Source organism: Amblyomma maculatum, chromosome 1 (genome assembly GCF_055883805.1).
Source record: "Amblyomma maculatum isolate TAMU_Amacu chromosome 1, ASM5588380v1, whole genome shotgun sequence".
NCBI classification, from domain to species: domain Eukaryota; kingdom Metazoa; phylum Arthropoda; class Arachnida; order Ixodida; family Ixodidae; genus Amblyomma; species Amblyomma maculatum.
In genome coordinates, this window is record NC_139344.1 from 46,390,123 (window position 1) to 46,417,781 (window position 27,659).

Here is a 27,659-nt window from a genome sequence, read left to right on the forward strand (position 1 = left end):
TGCTAGGGTACAACCCCAAAAACGACCGAATGATTTCACTTCGGATCCAAGGTCACCCTTTCAACATAACAGTCATTCAAGTCTATGCACCAACCACTACTGCTGAAGAAGCTGACGTTGAGAGATTTTATGCGGACCTGCAATGCCTTTTAGACAGCACTCCATCATCAGACGCCGTTTTTCTCATAGGAGACTGGAATGCTAAGGTCGGGAGTAAAGAAATATCCGGGATTACAGGCAAGCTCGGTCTTGGTGAGCCAAATGAAGCTGGGCAGAGGCTAGTTGAGTTTTGTCAAGAAAACAACCTGACCATAGCGAGTACTCATTTTCAACAGCACAATAGGCGCCTCTACACATGGACTTCACCGGACGGTCTGTACAGGAATCAGATTGATTATATTCTTTGCCGGCAGAGATGGAGAAGCGCTATACAAGCAGTAAAAACAAGACCTGGGACCGATTGTGGCACCGATCATCAGCTTCGTGTTGCCAAATTTAAGCTTCGATGGAGGAAAACGCAGAAAACTAGAAGGCCTATCAGGTATGATCTGGATCAAATTCTCTCAGAATATGCTGTGGAAGTGAGGAATCGATTTCAAGAATTAGATCTAGAAGACAGACAGCCTGAAGAAATGTGGACCGATGTTCCTGATAAAATACAAGAAGTTACCACTAAGGTAGTTCCAAAGCGAAAGAAATGCAAGAAAGCAAACTGGTTTTCTGAAGAGGGTTTGCAAATAGCTGAGGAAGGGAAGATGGCAAAAGTTATGGGGGAAAGAGAAAGATACAAGGTGCTCAATGCGGATTTTCAGAAAATAGCAAGGAGAGATAAGAATGCCTTCCTGAACATACAGTGCCAAGCAGTTGAGGACAACAGCCAATTAAGGAACACAAGAGCACTGTATAAGACAATCAAATATATCAAAGGAAGCTTCTGTGCTAAGCTGGGCGTGATAAAGGACAAACGAAGCGAGGACTTCACTGAAGCTTCAGAGATAAAGAAGAGGTGGCAGGAATACACAGAAGAACTGTGCAAGAAGAACCCGGATGTGCAAACCCAACATAAGATGGTTGTGATTACTGATTTCGAGCCGGGCATCCTGAAGAGTGAAGCTGAATGGGCCTTAGCCAGCCTTGCTAAGAACAAAGCCAGCAGAATTGATGGCATTCCAGCCGGGTTGCTTCAAAATCTCAACCATGACGCTGTTAACATTCTGCATACATTATGTCAGAAGATTTGGACAACCCTGCAGTGGCCACAGGATTGGAGGAGGTCAGTTTACATCCCCATTCCAAAGAATGGCAGTTCCAAAGATTGTTCCAGCTACCGCACGATCGCGCTTATTTCACATACTAGCAAGGTGATGTTGAAAATCCTGCAAGGTAGGCTGCAGCAGTATGTGGATCGGGAGCTTCCGGACGTGCAAGCTGGGTTTCGCAAGAGTAGAGGAACTAGAGACCAAATTGCCAACCTTCGCTGGATCATGGAAAAAGCAAGAGAGTTCCAGAAACCCATCTACTTCTGCTTTATTGATTATGTGAAAGCGTTTGACTGTGTAGATCACAGCAGATTGGGGCAAGCTCTCCAAGAGATGGGAGTTCCAACTGACCTCATCTGTCTCCTCAGGAACCTGTATGAAGGGCGAGAGGCCACAGTCAGAACTGAGCATGGTCTTACTGATTGGTTTCCGATTGAGAAAGGAGTAAGGCAAGGCTGCATACTGTCGCCCTGCCTATTTAGTCTATATGCAGAGTGCATCATGAGGAAGGCCGGTCTGGTCGAGTCTTCAGCTGGAGCGAAGATTGCTGGAAAACGTATAACAACCTTAGATATACGGATGATACCACTTTAATGGCAGAAAGTGAAGTGGACCTCATGAGACTTCTGATGCGCGTACAAGAAGAGAGTGAGAAGTTTGGGCTTCAACTGAACATTAAAAAGACAAAGATCATGGCGTCTTGCCCTATCAAGTCCTGGAGCATCAACGGAGAAGAAGTGGAAGCTGCGACAGATTTTCTCTTCTTGGGCTCCAAGATTACCCCGGAAGGAGACTGCAGCCATGAAATTAGGAGACGCCTGCTTCTGGGAAAGAGAGCTATGGTTAGCCTTGACCGCCTAGTAAAGAGCAGAGACATTAGTCTGCCAACCAAAATCCGTATAACTCGTGCTATGGTCTTTCCAGTTGTTATGTATGGATGCGAGAGTTGGACTGTAAGAAGGCTGACCGCCGAAGAATTGACGCGTTTGAATTGTGGTGCTGGCGGAGACTCTTGAGAGTTCCTTGGACTGCCAGAAGATGAAATCAGTCGATATTGTCGACCATAAACCCTGACTAGTCATTGGAGCGTCAAATTCTAAAGTTAAAGCTCAGCTACGTTGGTCATCTGATGAGAAGAAATGAGTCGCTGGAGAAAGATTTGATGTTGGAAACGTTGAGGGTCACCGGAGAAGGGGTAGGCAGCGAACGCGATGGTTAGATGGCATCCTCGAGACGCTGCAGATGAAGTTATGTGATGTTAGGAAGATAGTGAGAGACCGGAAAGCGTGGCGTGACATGGTCCATAGGGCCACGAAGAGTCGGACACGACTGAACTGACCATCGGTTAAGGTACCATGCATTTAATAACTGCCTATAGGAATCGCCCTTCCAATTCATCATTATCAGCGCATCTTTCATGGTAAGCCGCTGCACATGGGCCTTACCTGAGCACTTTTGGAGGGCTTATTTCAAAACTAAAGAAAGAACGAGAAGGGGTTTTCAACCTTAGCACAGTTTCGAAGCCTAGTAGGCGGACATTGCGCAATACCCTCGCAATAGCATTATTAGCGTCACATGGGCTGTGAGATTCACACTGGTTGACCGCTGAGTTTGGAGAATATAATCCTTGAAAAATACAGCTCGCCCTATAAGCTATTAGGTAACGTATATATATTTGCACATGGGGAATTTTAGCATTTCTGGAGGCACACAATACTTGCGTCACACTGTCACGAGTGCAGTCGGCTGACAGTGCGTGTTTCGTCAGACATCCTTTGGACAACAATGTATCGCGCGTATACCGGCTCGTCATGGCTAAACAAACCCTCGTCCACCACTCTATCACCATGACCTTCCCATCATTTATCACCATGTCGTTGAACATGGGTAACGACAACAGTGACGACAGGGAGAGTGGCGTCAGAAGCGAATCAAATTCTTAACTTGTTAACCTTAACAGGTGGAAACAGAAAGCAAGCAGCATGAAATCAACATGAATAAACCATTCCGCAAACAACGTACAGCTTAGTAATAGGGATCAAGTGACTGCACTGCGATGGCCGGTTCTACAATTTGGCTCTAGCATATCACATCCCAAACCCTTAGAAGTAAGCGGGGCAATATTGCCGCGAAACCTTCAAAACAGTATTTGTTGTTTTTTAACAGATGCCGGCATACAGGCTTATCACTCTGATTCTGGACCGCGTATCAGTTCCGTAATCTTTGTTTGTTAATGCTCGATGTCGCGAGTCACACCTTTATCAGTTTTGTTGTAGCGCAAGATGCACCGAGATCTGTCTCGAAGGTTCCGGCCACTCGGGTGTCTTTCCACAATGTTCCAGCCCGTGCTGGTAGCTGTTTGCGACGTTATCTAGATTGTTCTGTGCAGCCTTTAAATTGAGCGTTGCCGAGTGTGACGGGCATTCTTTGTTCGACGACTGACGAGCACGTTTGTTGCCATCGCCGCCGCCGAGTTGCTTAGTTCTTTTTCGGGCGCAAGTCAGCCCCAATAAAGAGTTATTTCAGTACCATCACGCCTGTGTTTTCTTTTGGCGTGTACGGCCTTGTCACCATTACGTGACATCTGGTGGAGGTGCTGTCTTTGATCCTTCAAGCGAAGACCTCAGCCTTATTCCCGTTGCCCTGGAAGACTAACCTACAGGTCGCCGAGCGAGCTGCCGACTCCAAGGCCTACACCCCAAACATGGTCTGCTGCCTGACCCTATTCGATCTCGAGAGGCATCGACGCTGACAATGGCGCAGCCTACAGCACCAGTTGTTTTCGTCAAACCCCATGAGCCCCCCTGCTTCCATGCACGACCGGATGAAGATGCGGAAGACTGCATAGACCTTTTCGATCGTGTGGCAGGATTCAACGGCTGGAACGACGCTGCGAAACTCAAGCAGGTTTATTTTGTTCTTCAAGGACATGCCCGAGTTTGGTTCGAAAATCATGAGGCAGCTATGAAGGATTGGAAGATTTTCAAGGAAGCGTTTTTGACTGCCTTTTCAAGCGTCGGCCGAAAAGAAAGAGCCCAGGCCCTCCTTCAGTCAAGACTTCAACTTCCTAACGAGCCTGTCCTGGCGTACGTTGAGGAGATGAAGCACCTCTTTCGCCGCGCCGACCCTAACATGACTGAAGGTGAGAGAGTCAAATTTTTAATGCGAGGCGTTAAAGAATCGCTTTTTGCAAATCTTGTCCGAAATCCGCCAAAAACCGTGGCGGAATTTGATACGGAAGCGTCTGCCATCAAGAAGACGTTGAACACCCGGATGCGCCACTACGAGCGACCACTACAGCCAGACTACTCAAGCCACTACCCCAGCGCATCTGCAAGCGGTGAGAACCTTCGGGACCTCATCCGGGAGATCGTGCGAGAGGAGCTCCGCCGATTGATGCCATCATCGCAACAACCCCAGGTGGCGACGCTCGCGGACAACGTCCTGAAGACGTTCAGCAGGCGCTGGGCGTTCCTAAAGCGATGGCTGAGACAGTTCCAGCCCAAGAGGCAACAGCGATGAACTACGCTGCTGCATTACGTCGCCCTTCGCCCCAACGTGATGACTTTCCAAGCCCTCGCCGCTACCGTCCTGTTCCTGAAAACCGCCCCTTGGCCCCTGCCCGCCAAGCCTACAAACGACGAACAAGCCCCAGGAAGTGCGACGCATGGAGGACAGCGAACAACCGGCCATTATGCTTCCACTGCGGTGAGGCCGGCCACATTCTGCGGCACTGCCCGTTCCGACGAATCGGTCTCCGCGCATTTGCTGTCGACACTCCACGACCACGCCCAGGTGAACGACCGCAAGAAATCGACAACTATCTGCGTAGCGGTGAGATTGCGCCACCAAACCGTCGATCCAGGTCTCCATCGCCGTATAGGGCCCGCTTTGCGTCGCCAGGATCTAACTATGATGATAGTGTGCGCGGAAGGTCCCCAAGCCCGCGCAGGGGAAACTAAACAAAGCAACCTTTGGAGGTGATGTTGCTCAACGGCGAAACGACGAACATCCTCCGCCGCCGGCGACCACTAACGATGACGCAGCTATTTCATTGCCGCTCCACACGACGTCATCGACGACAACACGACCAGAGTGCAAGCAGACACGGCCGCCCAGCGAAGTAACAACGGTATGCCCCGGCCATGACCTGAAGAAACGACGGAGCCGAGATCGGACACTAAGGCCCGCGTGCAATGCGAGGATGCGAACAAGTGACCTTGAAGTTGATATCGACGGTCGCAGAGTCACTGCCCTAGTAGACACCGGAGCTGACTATTCAGTCATTAGTGGACCGTTAGCCTCTCAGCTCAGAAATGTTACCACCGCTTGGGATGGCCCGCCGATTCGCACAGCAGGTGGCAACCTGATTACTCCATCGGGACGATGCACTGCAGGAATAACAGTAAATGGGTGTACTAACCAACCAGCTTTGTGGTCTTGCAGCAGTGCTCCCGCGACGTGATTTTAGGCATGGACTTCCTAAATGAAAATAGGGCTATCATCGACCTCCGATCCAAGCTCATCAAGCTCTCTGCAGACAAAGCCATACCTGCTACGACGACTTCGACGCAACACGTCGCTCTAAACGTCCTCGACGGAGAACTGACCGTGCCGCCCCGATCAAGCGTCGCCGTCAGCGTAGGTAGCACAGACATCGAAACCGCTGAAGGCATCGTCGAAGGAAATATCCAATTGCTCATGGAACGAAGTATGGGCATCGCAAGAAGCATCGCGAAATTCAGGAGAGTACAAGCTCAGGTGCTGGTAACAAACTTCACTGAACAATACCGGCATCTCAACAAGGGCACGACCATCGCTTTTCTCGACGAATTAGCGGACCTTAAAGACGTATTCGCCCTCGACGACCAACCACTGGAAGACGCACCGGACCAATTCCGTCAGCCCACATTTGACATCAACCCAGTATTGACCCACAGCAGGAAAAACCAGATTCGCAGTATTCTTCGAGACTACAGGGAGTGCTTCTCGTCATCATCGAAGGTACGACAAACACCACTGGCCAAGCACCGCATTGTAACGGACAAACACGACCGACCTCTGCGCCAAAGCCCTTATCGTGTATCGCCGTGAGAACGGCAGGCCATTCGCGATCAAGTTGAGGAAATGCTGCGTGATGACGTAATCCAGCCATCGAACAGCCCCTGGGCGGCACCAGTCATTTTGGTCAAGTAGAAACACAGCACACTTCGCTCCTGCATTGATTACCGCCGCTTGAATGGCATAACGAAGAAGGATGTCTACCCGCTTCCCCGCATCTACGACACTCTCGACCGGCTCTGCAATGCAAAGTACTTCTCATCGATGGACCTGAAGAGCGGATATTGGCAAATTGAGGTCGACGAAAGAGATCGCGAGAAGACCGCATTCATCACACCGGACGGCCTTTATGAGTTCAAGGTGGTGCCATTTCGCCTCTGCTCCGCACCAGCCACGTTTCAACGAGATGGACACAGTCCTGGCAGGCTTGAAGTGGCAAATTTGTTTGGTATATTTGGGCGACGTTGTTGTCTTCTCGTCAAACTTTGAAGACCACCTAAAACGACTGCAGACAGTGCTGGAAGCCATCAAGTCATCGGGACTAACGCTAAAAGCAGAGAAGTGTCACTTCGCCTACGAAGAACTCCGGTTCCTAGGTCACATCGTTAGCAAGGACGGTATTCGCCCAGACCCGCAGAAAACAGCTGCAATCGCACAATTTCCACCGCCTGCCGACAAGAAAGCTGTGCGCCGATTCCTTGGGCTGTGCGCTTATTATCGACGATTTGTCAGAAACGTTTCGCGGATCGCCGAACCGTTGACGCAGCTTACAAAGGCTGACGTACCTTTTAAATGGGAAGCAACGCAAAGAGAAGCCTTCGACGATCTTAAGCGCCGCCTGCAATGCCCTCCTGTACTTGGCCACTTTGATGAAAACGCGGAGACCGAAATTCACACCGACGCGAGCAGTGTGGGCCCAGGAGCCGTTCTCGTCCAGAAGAGTGCCGGACAGGAGAAAGTAATCGCCTACGCCAGCAGGTCCCTCACAAAAGCCGAAGTCAATTACTCGACGACCGAGAAGGAGTGCCTTGCAATCATCTGGGCGACTTCTAAGTTTCGTGCATACCTATACGGCCCATCATTCAAGGTGGTAAGCGACCATCACGCGCTCTGCTGGCTGGCTAATTTGAAACATCCTTCCTGCCGCCTTGCCAGATGGAGCCTACGACTAAGAATTTGACATGACTGTAGTCTATAAATCGGGCCGGAAGCATTCCGACGCAGACTGCTTATCCCGCGCTCCCGTCGATGCTTCCCCGAAGGACGATGATGACGACGCCTTTTTGGGACCGGTAAGCGCCAGCAGTTTCGCAGAACAACAGCGATCAGACCCTGAGCTGAAAGCGCTAGCCGACTACTTGGAAGGAAAGACCGCTTCCCCTCCTGGTGTGTTCAGGCGACATTTATCATCCTTCACTTTAAGCAATGGCCTCCTCGTGAAGAAGAACCTCGCACCCAACAAGACCGCGCAGCTTCTCGTAGTGCCTAAACCCCATCGGCAAGAAATTCTGCAGGCGTTGCACGATGAGCCCACAGCAGGCCACCTCGGATTTGCGCGCACGTTGCGTCGAATCCAGGAGAAGTATTACTGGCCGCGACTGCCTGCCGAAGTTGCCCACTACGTGAAGACGTGTCGGGAGTGCCAACGACGCAAGACGCCGCCGATTAGACCAGCAGGACTACTAAACCTGATTCCGCCCCCAATCCTGCCCTTTCAACAAATTGGGATGGATCTCCTCGGCCCCTTTCCATCTTCGTCTATGGGCAACAAGTGGATCATCGTGGCCACTGACTACCTTACCAGTTACGCCGAAGCAAGAGCACTACCAAATGGTACCGCGGCAGAAGTCGCCAATTTTTTTGTCGAACAAATTCTCTTGCGACACGGCGCCCCAGAAGTGCTCATCACGGACAGGGGAACGGCGTTTACGGCAGAGTTGACGCAAGACATCCTGGAATACACTCACACAAGCCATCGAGGAACAGCTGCGTACCATCCCCAGACCAATGGCCTTAGGAACGCCTGAACAAAACGATCGCGGACATGATCGCTATGTACGTCGACGCTGACCACAAGACCTGGGACGCCTGCCGTACGTGATCTTCGCGTATGACACGGCAGTCCAGGAGACGACCAGAGCGACCCCGTTTAAGCTTGTGTACGGCAGGGAGCCCACGACGACGCTCGACGCAATGCTGCCGCACGTAACCAGCGAAGACAACCTTGACGTCGCCGCCTACCTGCAGCGAGCAGAGGAAGCCCGACGACTCGCACGGCTGCGTAATAAAGACTAACTGCGCACCGACAGCCGACGATACAATTTACGACGACGCCACGCAGAGTACAATCCAGGAGACCAAGTGTGGGTTTGGACACCAATTCGCCGTCGCTGGTTAAGTGAAAAGTTGTTGCGTCGATACTTTGGGCCATACAAAATCCTTCGCCGCGTCGGACCACTGGGCTTTGAAGTCATTCCCGGCGGAACGTCAGCATCACAACGGCGACGCGCACGCCCAGAAATTGTACATGTTGTACGACTGAAGCCATATTACGCACGTTAAAGAATCTGTGGTGTTTAAACTTCGCAGTGTTTATGTTTAAGTTTCATTGTTTTGGAACATCGAAGCGATGTTTTTTTAAGGGGGGAGTAATGCCGCGAAACCTTCAAACCAGTATTTGTTGTTTTTTAACAGCCGCCGGCATACAGGCTTATCACTGATTCTGGACCGCGTATCAGTTCCGTAATCTTTGTTTGTTAATGCTCGATGTCGCGAGTCACACCTTTATCAGTTTTGTTGTAGCCCAAGATGCACCGAGATCTGTCTCAAAGGTTCCGGCCACTCGGGTGTCTTTCCACAATGTTCCAGCCCGTACTGGTAGCTGTTTGCGACGTTATCTAGATTGTTCTGTGCAGCCTTTAAATTGAACGTTGCCGATTGTGACATGCATTCTTTGTTCGACGAGCACGTTTGTTGCTATCGCCGCCGCCGAGTTGCTTAGTCCTTTTCGGGCGCAAGTCAGCCCCAATAAAGAGTTATTTCAGTACCATCACGCCTGTGTTTTCTTTTGGCGTGTACGGCCTTGTCACCACTACGTGACAATATGATATTGAGAATTAGGCACTTGATCGTTACCCAACGCCATAGTTCTCAGTTCGTAAATATAAAAGCACAAGAAAGACTACGATCAGAATAACCCTGAACGTCGCTTACCGCAAACCGCATGGCGCACATGCCTTATAGAATATGTGCACTTTTTCCTAGAGGCGTATTTATGGGTCGCGCTTAGAAGAGACCAGTGACAACGATGGTCGCATATGAACCATGTATTTCAAGGACGTTCCTCGCATACAAAGCGTGGTTGAACACGCTTTATCTATGAGAAATTCCTGGCAGAGGGGAGGGTGCGGGATCATTGCAACCCTTCATCACCTCCATCGCTTCCTCCCCTACTCCTGATATATGCACCTATGATGCTTACTCGTCAAGGCAAGAGAAGTGCAATCAAAGTCCAGTCTTACCTGATGATGACAGGGCCGGGCTTCTTCCTGATCACCTGATGCCGTTCAAGTCCGAGTGGTCCGATACCGTATACTGTCAAAGCGTCCGCAGCTGGAACGAATTGAAAGAGTTCTCTGTTACACTTGGCACTAATTCACTTCACTACAGGGCTGTTCAACGCATCGTGTACCATCAGGCAAAGGGAGTCCTTAACTTACAAACCTTACAAGCACAGGCCTTGAACGGAAGTGAGATGGTTTAAGGTATGACTGCTACGAAATATTTTGCGGTGATAAGATCAGTGGCCGTCTCAGTGCGTGTCAGTGAAGGTGTGTCACACGCCTTTTTGCTGCTGAGCTCCACGTGACTCAGGATCCTTAATCGCTCTAAACGACTACTTGGCCACCTAACCGCTCTGACTCATGGGTTAGGGCACTGGATAACTAAGCTCTATACGTCTGGGCTCGGCCCCAGTCGCGGTGGCGAGTTACAGTGAAGACGAGGCGCAAGGCACCCGTTTACTCCGCCCTTCCTTCAATACGGCGTCCTTTATAGCCTAAGTCTGTTGGTACGCTTTACTCTATAAAACCCCTTCTTGAGGATGCTGGAATGTACATATTTTCGTTTCCCTTGTCTCCCACTCATGCACAAGGCAGTGTGCTTGCTCAGGTCCTGCTGATTGCATGGACCTCTTGATATTCGTAGAGAGCAAGACTCCCTCACCAGTCCTTATATGCTAATGGACACAAGGCGTAAAAAGAGCTTCTGTTTACAGTGATTTTCAGTATTCTTAAGTATCTGAAAAATGAGCAGCCACTGCTTACGGCTGGCAACACTTTAAATCACGACCAGGTGAACGCACAGTACTAAAGATCATCTAGGTGCTCCTTTATAACTTTCACTTCACAAAGAGAAGTCCTCAGGTGCTTCGCTTAGTGGTCGCCCGAATGGTTGAGCTTCAAGTATTCGACCAGCACTTTGCAATGAGTTTTCGAGGATGTCGTCACCAGTGCAAATTACGCAAAGGCGCGCCCGATTTACCCGCTGCGTCCCCAGCACGGATGTTTGAATGACACAAATGACTACGCCGTTCCGAACTTAACCGCGATTGGGCCCCTTCCCCTTTGCTCTCCATATTTCATTCCTTTCCACTGCCAGTGTAAGACATTATAAGGCGTAGATGTAGATTTTTAACTTTTATGCACAGACAACGTAAATATAGGCATGCGAGCGTCCCATGGATTGGAATCTGGTAGGCCAATGCTATACTCGAAAAACGTCAATTTCTTTGCCGCCTATAGGTACAGCCAAGCATTGAGTGGTATACGTTGTGCAAGTTGCCAGGGAAAGGAGAAGGCTGATCCTTTAATTCATAGCTGGATGCCTTCGCTGCTGTGATGCTTTTAATGTTGATCCTGAAAGCACATACAAAACACGGACAACCGCAAAAGACAGACACACGAGCGCTTTTTTCTGTTGGCGTGTTTTATATGCGTTTTCACGATCAACACGGCTAACGAACTCACCCAAACGCTGTCATTGTTGAAACATGAATTCATCACTGTGCTTGCAATCCTTTGCGTTTTGTTCAGGAGCTCAGGGATGGTGTTTTTTTTTTTTTTTTCACCGTTCTGTGGCCGGTTAAATCAAGGCAGCGGTAGCAACACCGTCATGAGAGTAATGTCCTAGTGATGGGTGCAAGTGGTACATATATAGTGTTCTAGAATTGAGAAGTGTGCCGCCTTCAGCGCGCGGCAATGAGAGCGAGGTGGTCGCCGGAGCAATGAAAAGCGTAGTGTCGCTGTTCGGGGCGTCTGCTTCTGCTGTTCGTGTCCTGCGTCGGTTCCAATGCATCGGGTATGGTGTGTTGTTGATTACTGATCAAAGAGGGAAACACATGTCTCCACAATGCGCGGGCTGGGCCTTCTCGCCCCCCCCCCCTTTCCTCAACGCTTTTTTTTTTTGTTCATTGCGCGCTCTTTTCCCGGTATTCCCCATTCTAGCTCTTCTATTCTCGAAATACACTCGGGCAATGACGTTAGCCGTTCAAGCGAGGAATTTAACCTGCTTCTTTCAAGTCCGAATGATAAGCTTGACTGCCTGGTTGATGAGGGAAGGCTAGAGGCGTCGAAGCTACTTTGAATGCCCGTCCTCCAGATGATCATAACTACGTCACTGGGCAGAGTTCTAACAGTCGCAGAGCTTATATTGCATTGTATGTGGCTGGAAAGTTCATGTGCGAATTACAATTTAGTGCTCTGCGTATCTCATTTCGAGTAAATCTGCGCGGCACAAAACGAAGAAAATTTATTCATTTCAGACTTCTACCGCGGGGGCTTTCTTTATCCGTCTTCGGAGCTAATTAGCTCATAGATACGCTGGAGGGGTCTTTCAAATTTTTTTAGAGCGCAGCGCCGTGGCGCCGGTTCCTGTGTTTCGCGTCGACGTCGGCGTTGTCCCTGCTAACCACGAGCCTATGTACTGTGCGTTGTCAGTGCAATTTAAAGAACCACAGGTAGTCAACATTTCCGGAGCCCTTCACTACGGCGTCTCTCATAGCCTGATACGCTTAGGGACGTTAACCCCCTAGAACCAAACCATATGCTAGAACTATTTATTTATATTCATATAAGGCGCAATTTTTTAATCCTGCTGGTTTTTGAAATTGTCCGCTATGTAGCGTCGTGTTTGATTGAGCTCTCACTGATCTATTTCGTTTTGCATACGACTGCGTGTTCATATTGTTACGGACGAGCGCTCGCGCAAGGCCAGCCGCGGATAATTAAATCATCTCACCACATGACGGTTGTGACCGGCCTCGTTTTCTCAGTGCTGCGGATTGCGGGAGAGGCAGGTGGCGGCAAGGCGTCACTCTTGCCAAGCGCCAACTCCAGGCTCCTTTCGAGCGCCTGCACCTTGGCCGCCAGCACAGCCTTTTCCGCCTCTGCGCTGTCGACCTTACTCTGGAGGCAGTCGAGCTTCTGCTTGTACTCTTCAATGAGTGCGCTGTATTTCGACAAGTGCACGAAACATTCAGGATGTTCTTGGTCTGCATTTCAATATTCATTGCACGCTTAGCATGCTTGAGCGTGTTGTACGTGTCTGTGTAGCTGAGCTTGGACGGCGTCACAGCGGCGATCATCAGCGTCCGGTACGTCCCACCCAGAGAGTCCTTCAGTATGTGTGTCAGCTTCGAGCCTCGGTACAAAGCCCGCTGCGTCACATTCTTGGAAAGGGCATCTACGCATTTGCGGAATGCCAGGAGGGACAGGCTTTGTCTTGGTTGCATCGCGTAGCCTAGCCCCGATGTTCCTGTTGAGCGCGCTGCAGCGCGCTCTGAGCTGGCGAGATCGATGAAGCTCATCTTTGAAGCGCGGATACCCTTGCTGGTGCTTGTGACAGTCTCGGTCTGCAGCACATGCACCTGGAAGATGGCATCTGACCATGACGATTCAGCGTTGGCGTCAGTGGCGTGCTGAGTTCGATTCTTGTTTCTTTTCAGCAGCAAATCTAGAAGAGCATCAGCCTGTTTCACCTTGTGGGTGGAGAGGTTGGAGATGGCGATGCCCTTGGCGGGGTCCTCGCGCACAACGAGCGGTGCTCCACTGGCAGAGAGCAGGTCACGCACCACCTCATTGTACACCTCGAGGTAGGCCACGGCAACGTCGCCCGACTGGCCCTCAAAGCGCAGCTGATCTACGCGGTCGTACAAGTGGCTCACGATGAGGGACACCACACCAGGGCAGTGTTCCATGTCGACCATAAAGAACGTCGTGCCTGCACCGGTAGCCCCGTACGCAAACACTGAACATTTGCAGCCAGCCATCCAGGAGCGTTATTACGATTTCGTTCGTGGTTTTATTTATTTATTTATTTACGCATATACCTACCTCGCTCGCGTGGAGCATTATTGTTGGGGGATTACAAACATTGTGGCTCATAAGTAGGAAGTCAGCGAAGAAAAAAAAAACACCAAACACCACAATATCAATAATAAAAATAATGCTTCCAATATACAATGAAATTCACAAAAAAAAAGTGAAAATAGTTACGAAACTCAGAGATAACTCAATCGGGGCTGATGAAAAATTGATGGATGGGACATTGACTACACTTGCGGGCAGTCGATTTCATTCGTTTACCGAAAAAAAAAATAAGTTGGCAAAAATATTCGTGCTAGCCTAGCCTGAAACACGCTCCGTTGTGTTTTCAGTGCGAGCGAGCGTGGATTTCAAAACATAACACAGCACCAAGAAACCGGACACAGGAAGGAGACAATACACAAGACGGCACGGGCGCTGACTACCAATTTATTTGACATACAGCCGAAGCACGTATTATGGCTACTACAATGGACGACGTGGACACAATCACCTACTTGCATAGTTAGAGTGAACACTTTCGGAACACGCTTTGTTTATCAACCTAGACATTAACATAACGGATACGCTCAAATCATGTAAGATAAAATCAAAACATAAATCTGAAAAACAAAAAAAAAACGTTTGAAAGAGAAGTTGCATACGTACTCCCCGAGGCGCATAAAATAAATGCGAAAGGCGACAACGTACCGAGTGAATGAAACCGCTAAAAACAAACAAGACAGTAACCAACGCCAAACATTTAACACGGCTAAACAGTGAAAATCATTAACAGATGAAAAAAAGACAGACGGGTGACAGAAAACACGCACGACCAAACCATGCTTCCAAAGCACCACAAAAAAAATCTACACAAACGGGAACAATTAAGCGACAAGCGCACGCAAAAAAAAAAATGGCCATACGCGTACACCAAAATGCCTAGCTGAAGTTAAAATGCAAGACCCTAGCACTCTCCAAAAAGGCCACTTCGTTCTCTTAAAGAGAAATTGAAGGGTGCTGATGCACGCGTCTGCAGTATTTTCAATGTTAAAACCTTCAATTACTTCTCTTTCTATTTTGCTTTTTGCTGTTGCGAAAAATTTTGCGTCGGATAATAAAGGCCGACATTTATGGTCGGCTTGATTACAATGCTGTGCCATGTGGCTCACAGTCTTATTACGTTCAGTGCTCTCCAGCTCTTGGGTTAAAACATCGCCCCGTCTAGCCAATGTCCTTAGTCGGATCTGGTACACCACTCCTAGCCGGCATTCGGTGTACGGCGTCAAATGCTTCACGTCGCAACTCGCCCTTCTCTGCCGGTTCACCACCGGGACTATTCTTTCTAACTTATAAAGGGCGAAAAACACAACATACACATCGTACCTTCCCACTACTCTCTTGATATTATGTGACAGTTCATGTATGTATGGAACAACTACCACAGGTTTCTTTTCCTTAGGTTGATGACTTACTGCACTTTGCTTCACCTTCTGTTAAAGCACTTCACACAAGCCCGGTATAGGAGAAGGCGAATAGGCAGCCGAATAAAGACTTTCAATCTGGTGATTAAGGCTAGAATCAGCCAAGTGCTCACAACAATTCGTCAGGGCAGCCTGAAGCATGTCGGTTACAACTGCCCGCTTAACCAGCTTCGAATGCGCACTGTTAAAACGCACTCCTTTCCGATGTCATCTTATGCACTTCGGGGAGTACGTCTGATTGCAGCTTCTCTTGCAAACGTTTTTTCAGATTTATGTTTTGACTGTATATTTATGATTTGAGTGTACCCGTCATCATGTTAATGTCTAAGTTGAGAAACAAAACGTGTTCTGAAAGTGTTCACTCTGACTATGCAGTAGGTGATTGTGCCCACGTGGTTCATTGTAGTAGCTATAAAATCTGCTTCGGCTGTACGTGAAATAAAGTTTATAGTCAGCGCCCGTCACGTCTTGTGTTTTGTCTTCTTCAGGTGTCCGGTTTCTTTGTGGTGTGTTCATTTTTTTGAAAGCTTTGACCAACTAGCCCAGACCAAGATCCCAATCGAGCGTCGATGATGGACTTCAGTGTAGCCTGCATAAACTAGCGCGTCCAACAATATTTGTGGTCATAAAGATATGTTAGACATTGGACCCGTCGTTAAGGTTCAAGAAATATATTACCCAATACGCTCTGGAAATTGGCAATCTGCATATATCTTGCATTGGATGTATGTGTCTTAACTGCCGCAAATACACATTTTCCCCGACGACGGCCTCGTTTATACGGAACTAGGTCTTTTATTCATGCACAGAATCGATTTAACGCATTTAGTCAAGCGTGTAGGAGCTAAAGCTATACAAAAATATGTTGTGCGTCTTCGGGATCCGCAGAACTAGCGGTGGCGGAGACAGTTCACCCAGCTGTCTGCTCGGCACTCATTGCGCTCCCGAGGATACGCTGGAACGACCAGCTCGCCGCTGGCAGTCGGCACACGTTTCAATTTAAGACACTATAGTACATACTTCGCCGCCAGACGGTGGAAAGTGCCGGCGACTGGTTCCCACTCTTCGTGTGTGAGCTGGCTTCCGGTGAAGGGAGCGCACTGTGATAGTTCATCTTCTTTGGGGACCGGCGCGGATCTGTAGTCTTCCTTCGGTCCTCACGATCTGCTCTACGGTAGATGCGTCCGTGCGCGGTACCCCGCGATCGAAGATCAGTCACCGTCTTGTGACCTGCGTAGCGATTACGGTCAACTTATGTGGCGCTGGTTTCTTTTTTACATTGAACTGCATTTACGCGGTTAATCACCTTTCTTCATATCGGCTTTTTCAGACCCCCCTTGATTTGTAGGCGCTGTATTAGGAGCAATCACAGAATCACGCGAATACTTAGAAAGCACGCTCAAGCCCGAGACAACAAAGAAAAATCTAAGCACAGCTAAACTGAATTCATTACTGACGGCACTCTAGCTATCGTCTCATTCTCTTTCATTATTCGGGGCCGGACCAGTCGTAGACAGTGGTAAATTACATGGCTATTTTTATGCGATACCGGCCATGTGAGTGAGCTCTCAATTCGATGCCGTCTCTTGTCATTTCTACGTACGGTTGATTGGTTGGTTGGTTTGTGGGGTTTAACGTCCCAAAGCAACTCAGGCTATGAGAGACGCCGTAGTGGAGGACTCCGGAAATTTCGACCACCTGGGGTTCTTTAACGTGCACTGACATCGCACAGCATACGGACGCCTTGCTTTTCGCCTCCACCGAAAAGCTGCCGCCGAGGCCGGGATTCGATCCCGCGTCCTTGGGAACAGTAGTCGAGCGTCGTAACCACTGCGCCACCCCGGCGGGTACTACGTACGGTTGAATAAAAAACATTAACCCACGCTGTCGTCAGACATGCACAGTACTGCTCGAAGAAGACCTCAGCCCATTCACGCCCTCAAACAGCTCGAGTTTGATGCATATGTTATGTCCCAATATAAGCTCTCGATGTCTAAGCGTGGACTACTGCAAGATTCTTCATTTAATCGTCAGCATGGGACAGACCCCTATAGCACTAAGCAGGTGCTGCCAATGACCCCGAATTGTTTTACGTTGCAATACTCGCTGAAGACACGGTACACAGCTTGTACTGAGTACTTGTGATATGGGCTCTGTGGCGACAACAATTAATGCTCTCCGCTGAGTTTGATTCTCTCTCAGACATGTAGGGCGCTGCCGATGACCCCAATTTGTTTAGCTTTGCCACACTCGCTGAAGACGCGGTACAAGCGTAACCGAGCAGCCCCGACGGCCGTTGGGGTTTGGCATGGCACGGGAGCGGGACAGAGTCGCGGCGTCACAGTCTCTGTCGCTGGACGCAGCGCTCTGGCAGCGAGCGTAAGCTAGCTGACGTAAGCTTGCCTCCTCGCTCTCATTCGTGGGGTGATTAAAAGTAAGCGCGTAATCGTGTGCAGCGTCTGATTTGGCGCCTACGAAGCGTTGCGCTTCTGAGGAAGAGCGTCCGCATAGCGTATAACTCGCTCAACGCTCCTTTTACGCTGGCGCTGTGAAGCTGCGCTCTTAATTAGAATTGGAATATCGGGAAAGTAACTGCGAATAAGGGATCTCCAAAATTCGCGGCACCGTTTCCGGCGGTTCCAATACTTCTTTGCACATGACCGGCTTTGTTGTGTCGCTTCGTAATGCTGGAGAAGAGAAATATAATGTTTGACGAAAATGCGTTTGGTCGAGTGGTAGATTCATCTACTAGGTTATTGGGAGTAGATTAATACGACGCACTTAAACTTCGTGCATTGGGCTTTCCGCTGTGTGATTAAGGCTTCCGTATGAACGCCGAAACGTCTTCGTATTATTAAGAACAACCTTTCGTCGACGTTCCTTTTCTTAACACACGTTACGCTGGAGGTGACAAGAATTGAGGCATGATTTCCAGTCATTTTTCGCTCCCCTGTTGATACGCAGAAAAGAGCGCAATGTACTTTGGGTTAGCAATCTTGCTTTCATTTTCACCACTCATTTTCATAATGCGAAAAACAATGTCATTCTCGCGCCTCAATTTTACATCACTGAATTTCACAACACGTGCGGCCATTTCTTTACGGAAACATTATCCGAGCCTGTTAGCAATATGTTCCGGAGATCATAGGAAACCGGACAAGGACTGCGAACTAGTTTAGTATTACTCCTTATTACTGAGACACTTGACTGATGGCGCAGTGCTCGCTAGCAGAATGGTAACATGTGTAACTCATCTAAATTAACGCTGGATGCAACCTTAAAGTGCCGCACCAAATCATTTTCGATACCTGAATTCTCACCCTTGCTGAAGTCTTCTGCCGCAGCATGCTCGAGTTCAGCGGGAGCTTCAAGCCAACTAGAAGAACAATTTTTTTCATGCATTCTTAGGGATCTTATGTTTGGGTACATTTACGTTTACATCACGGATTGGCTACATGCCTAATATGTTTGAGGCAGGCATACTCTCTACTCAACCTTCCTGCATTCGGTTTGACATTACAATCGTCAAGACAGTACTCCTGTGCGTTTGCAAGCGGCTGCAAATGCGTCAATGGCGGATTCGATTCGTTAGTTATGTAGCAATTGCGGGACTTGGAACTAAGGGAAAAAAATGCCTAGATATTCTCTCTCCTCAAGATCAATGAAGTGTGACAGCTGAAGATAATAGAATCGTGAGAAGAACCACATCGATGTTTTTGAGAACCGTACTCTGTCTTACTCTGCCAGCACTCCTAAAAGGAGAACAGCAGGTGTTCTGCAACTACAGGAGCTGCGTACTGATATTAAATGCGCAAGGTGTTCCAACAAAGAGCGCATGGTTCACGGCACCAGTTCAAAAAGATCGTTGAGGGCGTTTTGCTGCTAGCAGCGCCTTTTCTTAGTAGCACTGCTGTCTGAAGGTGCGAAATCAGGGGTCACATGTTACTCGCTTACATTTTATCGTCCCAAGAAAGATATCGGGGGAGCTGAATTACGTCAGGTACTTACACTCGTCGCCAGTGCGCAGCAGCCACCGAAGGCGACCACCGCGCCACAGCACGGCCCCACGCCTCCTCCCCCAGCCGGCGGGGCTGATCGATTGCTTTTGGAAAAGCTGGTACATACGATTTTAGAGTATTATTAATAAAGCAGGACATATGCAATAATTTTCGCGAAAGCCTCCTCGTTCGATATGCGCTAAGAGGTCCTCATTTCAAGTTTGCCGGCTATATCCACAACAGGAGCACATCAGCCTGGCTGGTTTATCTGAAAACAGCATAAACAGGTTTCATGACCAAAGTCCTGTTTCGTGGTAACTTAACCTAATAAGAATGCCCATACTCAACATGTAAAAAGAGGAGTACGTACACATTCTGACACAACATCAATAGGGCTACTCAGCTTGTTAGTGTCATGAATACCCAATGTTTTGCGATAGCATTATTTACGGTGTCAGCTCGTGATACAGTAGCAATGCAGTGTAGAAGTGGTGAGCCTTTCACCCCCAAACTTGGGAATTTGGAAATTTGGGTCAAACTTCCGAGGAAATGCGGGTTTGCCGATGAGGCCAATCAATTCAAACCTATTTTCCCGAAGGACAGAACAAGTTTTTTCTTCTCAGAAGCAGTCACCATGAGACTGCTTACATGTTGCCCAGGGAGTTGCTACTACGGCCACGGAGAGTACAATGGTAGAAAGCAGTCCTAGGGATGCCAGGAAGGACCTCTTCAGTGGACGTCTAGGAGCCGCCAGATGGACAACTGCGAGCCCAACTATTGCTCAGTATGAAAGTAAGGTGCAGTTATAGTGAGTAACCTGCTTAGCTGGTATCATCGATGCAACTTAGCAGGGAAATACTTTGGGTAGTGAAAAACCAAGCCCCATGATGGACAAATAACACGTTGAAGGTCCGTTAATACTTTCGAGGTAAAATGAGGCGATAGGCAGCGTTATAGAGATCTTCGTATCAGCCGTGTGCAAAAAGCAATTTGTAAGCATAGTTTTGTTACCCTTTGTTTCAACCAAGCATAGCTAAGTCAATTGGTAGATATTATTCTTATGTCTGTCTGCATTGTATTTAATTTTCAGATGGCGTTATTGTCCAATGCCATGCTTTTAAATTATTTCAGTGAAGTAGCTAGGCCATGTGGATTTAGCCCGTGTAGAGCCTTTGCCAAAAGTGTAGAGCCCGGGCGTTTGTTTCTAAGCCTTGAAGTGGCGCTGATTTAGCATTACTGGAGGTTCTTCCTATTGCAGGGGTATACGACAAAAGATATTGTTACCATCAACAGATTTGGAACATTGGAAATGCATTACGAGCAGCCCGAAGTGGCTCAGAAGCAGACCCTCTGGGCTCTGCTGTAACTTTTGACTTTTAACAAAGAGTACACGTAACTTATGCGGGGGAAACATTTGCGCTTGCAATTGCATTATTGAAGTGCCCTTTCGTAACAGAGCGAGCGTCGAAAGAAAAGTCCTGAATTCTTGCATCGTGACTTAGCTGCATCATGAAAATATCAACGTGGGCCGATTTCTTCCATTTCCAATTTTATGCGCAGAAGAAGGTACCAGAAGACGACAGCCGGATTAATTGGCAACACCATGGGAAGAAATAAAAAGCAGACGCTGTCACCGTTATGTACAGGTCTGAGCAGGAACTGCGATACAGAACCGACGTAACACATCCTGGGATCGCCCATAGATGGTGCAAGTTGTACGCTTTGAATTGGTCTCGCTTCGGGTAGTGAAATACTTCGGGCAGTGAAAACCAAGGAGCATATTGGAGAAAGAACACCTTTATGGTCCGTTAATACTTTTAAGTTGAAAGGAGGTGATAGGATGCGTTATAGAATCTTCGAATCAGTCGTACGTAAAGAGCACATTATGAGCATAGTTCTCGGTCTGTGTTACGCTCGCTTTCAATCAATCTTAAAACTGCATTTTATCTAATTTTCAGATGGCATTATCGTCCAATACCATGTTTTTAAGTTAATTTCAGCGAAGAAGGCCATGTGCATTGAGCCAATGTAGAGCCTTTGCCAAAAATGTGGAGGCCGGGCGTCTGCTTCTGAGCCGTGTAGTGGCGCTGATTTAGCATTACTGGATGTCCTTCCCATTGGAGAGGGTAGGACAAAAAGTATTCTCACCACCAACAGGTTCGGAACACTGAAAATGCATTAAAAGCAGCACGAAGTGGCTCAGAAGCCGCCCTCCTGGGCTCTACACTTATGACAGAGACTGCTCGTAAATTAAAGCGTGCCGGAAAAGAAGATTTTAGAAAAATACTTGTCTGCATTTAAAGAATTTCACTGCATTAGTGTAGTCGGACAGATCACCCATGAGCCGTGTTTGTCCTCGCTCTTTTAAAGCGGGGAAACGTTTGGGCTTGGAATTGTATTGATGAATTGCACTATCGTAACAGAGCTATTAGGGGTGTCGGAAGTAACGTCGTGAATTCCTGCGTTGTGACTTTGCTGCATAGCTAAAATGTCAACGGGCCCTTATTTCTTCCTTTTACAATTTTATACTCAGAAGGTGCCAGCAAATGACAACCGGTATACTTGGCAACACCTTGGGAAGAAATAAAAAAAAAAAAGACGCTACCACTGTTATGTACATTTCTGAATCCGAACTGCGGTGCAGAACCGACGTAGAACGTGCTGGGACTGCCCATAGATGCTGCGAGTTGCACGCTTTGAATGGATCTCGCATCTTCTCACCCATGTCTTTTCGCTGCAGGGCATCATACTGTCTTCGCCAGTATCTGTACATCGTGCTCAGCAGCGCGCTAAGTCTCTCCACACACTTGCATGAAATCGTCATACGAGTACGCTTTAGTCTGCATCCAATAAAATGTGTGGTGTGGGTGTCCACACAGTCTTTTTTTATAAAACAAAACTGAGTCATCTTTATTTCCACCGTAAATGATGCGTGTACCAAATTAATTTTCGTGCCCGATAGATCCTAATTCATGGTAGGGTAGCTGCCAATCTGCGCTTGTGAAGCGCGGACAGACTTTTTAACGTTGTGATGCCTAATTATCTCAGTGTAGAGATTTTTCAAGGGGCAGTGCACATACGAAGTGCTGGATCTTTGTACCCGCTATGTTCCAATTTGTAGAACTTTATGTCTGCAAGTACAAAGATTTTCAGAGGAAAAGGAGGAATGAACAACATACTCGTATTCGAACAGCGGCTCATCGGTCCGAAAGCTGCGAACACACTTAGTGCCGAGGTTGATTTCAGCGTCCTTCTCTGTCTGGGTGCTACATGACCGCTGGTCGCCGTCACAGTAGCCGTCGCAGTCTCAGTCGCAGTCTCAGTCGCAGTCGCAATCACCGTCGCAATCGCCGTCGCAGTCGCCGTCCTGCTTGGTAGACGAGCTTGAAAGTTTGGGTAGCCCCCTGCATTAGACATCTCAATTACTGACTGCTCATTTAGTAAATGCGGAAGGACATTAGCCTATCCGCAATCTTCCCTGGTTGAAAACAAACCACCAACCCAAGCTGTGCATGCGCTGTTCTAAGCCTCCGTGTTCGGCGCGTCCGTAGCTTATCTCGGAGGCCATGTGTAGTTAATATTAGTGACAGGTGCATAGGATAGATTGTGGTAGCTGTCAAGAGCATACACCGTCATTTCGCTGGCAGCTGCATCTCCCAAGGACGTTTTCAACCAATAGCAGACGAATTTTCAAACACTCCCAGAGGGCGCCACATTTTGTGAAAACGGCGGATTGCGGCGAGCGCTGAAAACATTTGATTGTCAACTGCAAAACAAACTTGGAATGGAAATCGTTCCGCAATTTACCGAAGAAGAGGCATAGAAAATAGCGAATGGAATTACTGATGATATGCGGGAAACGAATCGCTTGTGTTTCCTTTTCGGCTCATTGGTTCCACGTAATATTCACCTGAGATTGCTATTAAAGACACGGTTATATGGAAGGGCTGCAGCTACACTGGGAACTGGGTGTCTTTTTCATGTTACAAAAAGGTGACTGGTAGCTTAAGGGATAAAGGTCTAGAAAGAAGAGGTAAGTACAGGCGTGGACTCGTGAAGGTGATATTGGTAGGTTCTACGCTGCGCGAGCCAGCTGAGATTTTTAGTCCTTATAGGAGCGGGGTAATACGGTCCTTTGAATCGTAACTGCTGCATAGGTGTGCGTATAACACGTGGCTGTATTGAAATCTGCATCGTAAGAAAATTATAAAGCTATAAACTATAAATGCATTTAGGAGACCATACCTGGAGACATACGAAGAATGTGTGTGGTTGGAAATTCCAACGTGTGACAAATCGCATATCTAGTTGGCTGTTACTACTTTCCACCAAATTCTGCTCCTAACGTTTTTACCGATCATTTCTTAGATATTGGGGAAAAAATCGATTTTTCAAAAAACAAGGTTCACATTTACGGAGACTTTAATCTTCCTAAGGTCGATTGGTCCACTGGTTTGGTCACTAGTACTGCACAGCAACTCGAGAAAAAGCCGAATGTTTAATTGATTTTAGTAATTTCCATGGTTTACATCACTGCAATGCAATGAAGAACTGTGCTGGAAACATTTTAGACCTAATTCTATCTAATGTGCCTCTTTTCGACGTGCAAGCAGTGCGCGATCCTCTTGTTCTGATAGACAAATATCATTGCCCGTTTACCTAGTCATTCTTTTTGTCTTTTCGTCCAGTGCGTGAGATGGTGCCAGAAAAATTTAGATACGCGTATGGCAATTGCCTGAAGCTGTACAATGATCTTCAGGCCTACGACTGGTCTGAATTGCTTGAGATTGATGATGTAAACACAGGCGTCGAGCTACTTACATCAGTTGTACAGGGTATAATGAAAACATGTATACCACGCCGTAAATCGAAGAAGTGTAGATTTCCTTGCTGGTTCTCGCGCGATTTGAGACATTACTTGAAGAAAAAACAGAAGTATCATAAACTCTACGTGAAATCAGAAAGTGAGTATTGGTACCAAAGATATTTATTGTGCAGAAAAATTGTGAAAAAACTGATTGCACGTGATGAAGCCGAGTACCACAAACTTCTTGAACAGAACTTCAAAAAGGAACCAAATAGTTTTTGGGATTTTGTGCGCAAGCAACGAAATGATAAGGTTAGTGCTGCTGTGATAAAGACGCGCGATGGTATCTGTTTTAAACCTCAAGATGTGTGCCAAGCTTTTGCTGATCACTTCAGCTCTTGTTTTGTGCGCCATGATAACGCACCAGCTCTTATCATTTCTGAAGACAGCGCTGACTGTTTGGCTTATGATAATGTTACCGAGCATGAGGTTCTTTTGGCGATTCAGAAACTTAAGCCAAAACTTTCAACAGGAGTTGATGAAATTCCCAGCTTCGTAATCAAAGGATGCGCTGACATTTTTGGCCCTGTTTTAGCACATTTGTTCAACTTATCATTGCGAACTGGTGTTTTTTCTTGTCATTGGAAATTGTCAGTAGCTGTTCCTGTATTCAAGTCTGGCGATGCTTGTGATGTGAACAACTTTCGACCTGTGTCACTGATTTGTTCTTTTGCGAAAGTTTTTGAAATGGTTATGTATGAACGCATGGGCTCATACTTCAAGCAGAAGATCTCAATTCTGCAGCACGGGTTTTTAAAAGGTCGATCTGTGGAAACGAATTTATGCAGCTTTCTTGATTATACTGGCCCACATGTATTTAATCGCGGTCAGGTAGACGCAGTCTACTTTGACATGACTAAAGCTTTCGATACGGTTTCCCATGGGGTACTTCTGATGAAGATGGAAAGATACGGACTTTGCCCCATGTACTGTAGGTGGCTCAAAAGCTACCTTGGCAGCCGCCGTAACATGGTCCGATTTTCAGGCTGTGTGTCCAACGAATTTCTATCATCTTCGGGAGGGCCTCAAGGCTCCAACTTAGGACCTTTGTTGTTTTTAGTGTTTGTTTATGATTTGCCGTTACATGTCAAGGACTCGAGAATTTTGCTCTTCGCAGATGATTTCAAATTATTCCGTAATATTGAAGATATTGAGGACTGCCGCCAATTGCAAGCTGACATTAACAACGTCGAGAAATGGTGTTTGTTGAATCGCTTAAAGTTGAATATTAAGAAGACTTCCGTCTTGTCTCTAACTAGGAAACGCGACGCAGTTGTGTTTGATTATACACTTTTGGCGGATCATATTTCTCGTGTGGCCCATGTACGAGACCTTGGTGTTGTTGATTCAAGGCTTGATTTTAGATTGCATGTAAATTCAATTGTGTTACGCGCATTGAGACATATCGGTCTTATCTCTAGACTAACAAAAAAATTTCAACGGCACGAATGTCTGCGCACTCTATACTGTGCCCTTGTGAGACCGCGTCTTGAGTTCGCGTCAGTGGCCTGGAATAACTTATCTGCCGACTATTGCGCAAAAATTGAAAATGTCCAGCGTAAGTTCATGCGCATCTTTTATGACAGATATATTGGACGCCGCCGTTTCCACGACTACGATTCTCTCTTGGCAGAGCTCAAAATGTGTACTCTTGGCGACAGGCGACTCATACGTGACATACAGTTTTTGCAAAAAATTGTGCGTGGTTTCATTAACTGTGAGACCTTACTGATGTCATTGAATTTTCGTGTGCCGCATGCAAAGGCTGCAAAATGTTCTGACACATTTTATCCAGATTTGCACGCCAACTGTCCAATGACTCGTATACAAAGCTTGTATAACAAAACGTTTATTGACACGGACATATTTGCCTAATTGTTGTTTTCATGCCTGGTTTTAAATGTTATTAAGTGTTCTGATTTATCTGACCTAGTGTGCGCTCCTTTAGGCCACTTGGCTGTTGAGGCACACTCAAATAAACACTATCTATCTATCTATCTATCTATCTATCTATCTATCTATCTATCTATCTATCTATCTATCTATCTATCTATCTATCTATCTATCTATCTATCTATCTATCTATCTATCTATCTATCTATCTATCTATCTATCTATCTATCTATCTATCTATCTATCTATCTATCTATCTATCTATCTATCTATCTATCTATCTATCTATCTATCTATCTATCTATCTATCTATCTATCTATCTATCTATCTATCTATCTATCTATCTATCTATCTATCTATCTATCTATCTATCTATCTATCTATCTATCTATCTATCTATCTATCTATCTATCTATCTATCTATCTATCTATCTATCTATCTATCTATCTATCTATCTATCTATCTATCTATCTATCTATCTATCTATCTATCTATCTATCTATCTATCTATCTATCTATCTATCTATCTATCTATCTATCTATCTATCTATCTATCTATCTATCTATCTATCTATCTATCTATCTATCTATCTATCTATCTATCTATCTATCTATCTATCTATCTATCTATCTATCTATCTATCTATCTATCTATCTATCTATCTATCTATCTATCTATCTATCTATCTATCTATCTATCTATCTATCTATCTATCTATCTATCTATCTATCTATCTATCTATCTATCTATCTATCTATCTATCTATCTATCTATCTATCTATCTATCTATCTATCTAACATGAAACAGAAATAACCTGAGATGCATTACACTGGAAGAGAGCGACACACGTTATTCCCCTTCCACCATCACGAGGGTGCTGCCGAGGGATGGCGCCACGTTAATCTTCGAGCATTGTAACGATGCGACTTTCGCATTCAATGCACACATGGAGGAGGAGGAGGAAGGAAAAGCTTTATTTAATTAAAATAATGTGTCTACACGACGGCATACAGCACGACGGCATGCTCGTCGTCGTGTGCACCTGCCCATTGAGAGGCGGAGTCCTCAGGGACATCAAAGCCGGTAAGGAAGGTGCCCGACGCAGCAGATGCCTGAAGCTCGGTGGCGAGCTAATGGCGACGGAATTTGCGCAAAGATTGAACCGGTACCGCGGATCAGCCAAGAATTGGAGTGCAGAAATATTTAATTTTGAGATGGATAATTGCACGCAGGAAAGCGTTACGTAAAGGGGACTATAGCTAAAGGCGTACGTGTATCGATTCCTCGTCAATAAACTGAAGCAAATTTTACGCTCGCGCTCTTCAGGCTTCCTCTCCCTACTCCGCTGTCTTCGTGTACACAAATCACGATCTCGGGACTCCGGAACGAACAGATGTTGGCAGAAGCATTCTTTTGGTGGCCTATGTTCTTTAGCTGTTTGCGAGTAAGCCAACACAATGTGACACGGTAACAAATTTAATAACATTTCAATGTATGCAAGTGAAGTGGCAAGCACAAAATAGAATTGTCGCTCCGCCGGGGTGGCGCAGTGGTTACGGCGCTCGACTACTGTTCCCAAGGACGCGGGATCGAATCCCGGCCTCGGCGGCCGCTTTTCAGTGGAGGCGTAAAGCAAGGCGCCCGTGTGCTGTGCGACGTCAGTGCATGTTAAAAAAACCCAGGTAGTTCAAATTTCCGCAGTCCTCCACCGTCTCTCATAGCCGAAGTCGCT

At 47.1% G+C, this 27,659-nt stretch overlaps 1 pseudogene; it reads right to left on the reverse strand.

The window, feature by feature from the left end:
- Positions 1-12,613: 12,613 nt before the first annotated feature.
- LOC146202275 (kinesin-like protein KIF18B pseudogene) lies at positions 12,614-13,647 on the reverse strand (annotated as a pseudogene).
- Positions 13,648-27,659: the final 14,012 nt, after the last annotated feature.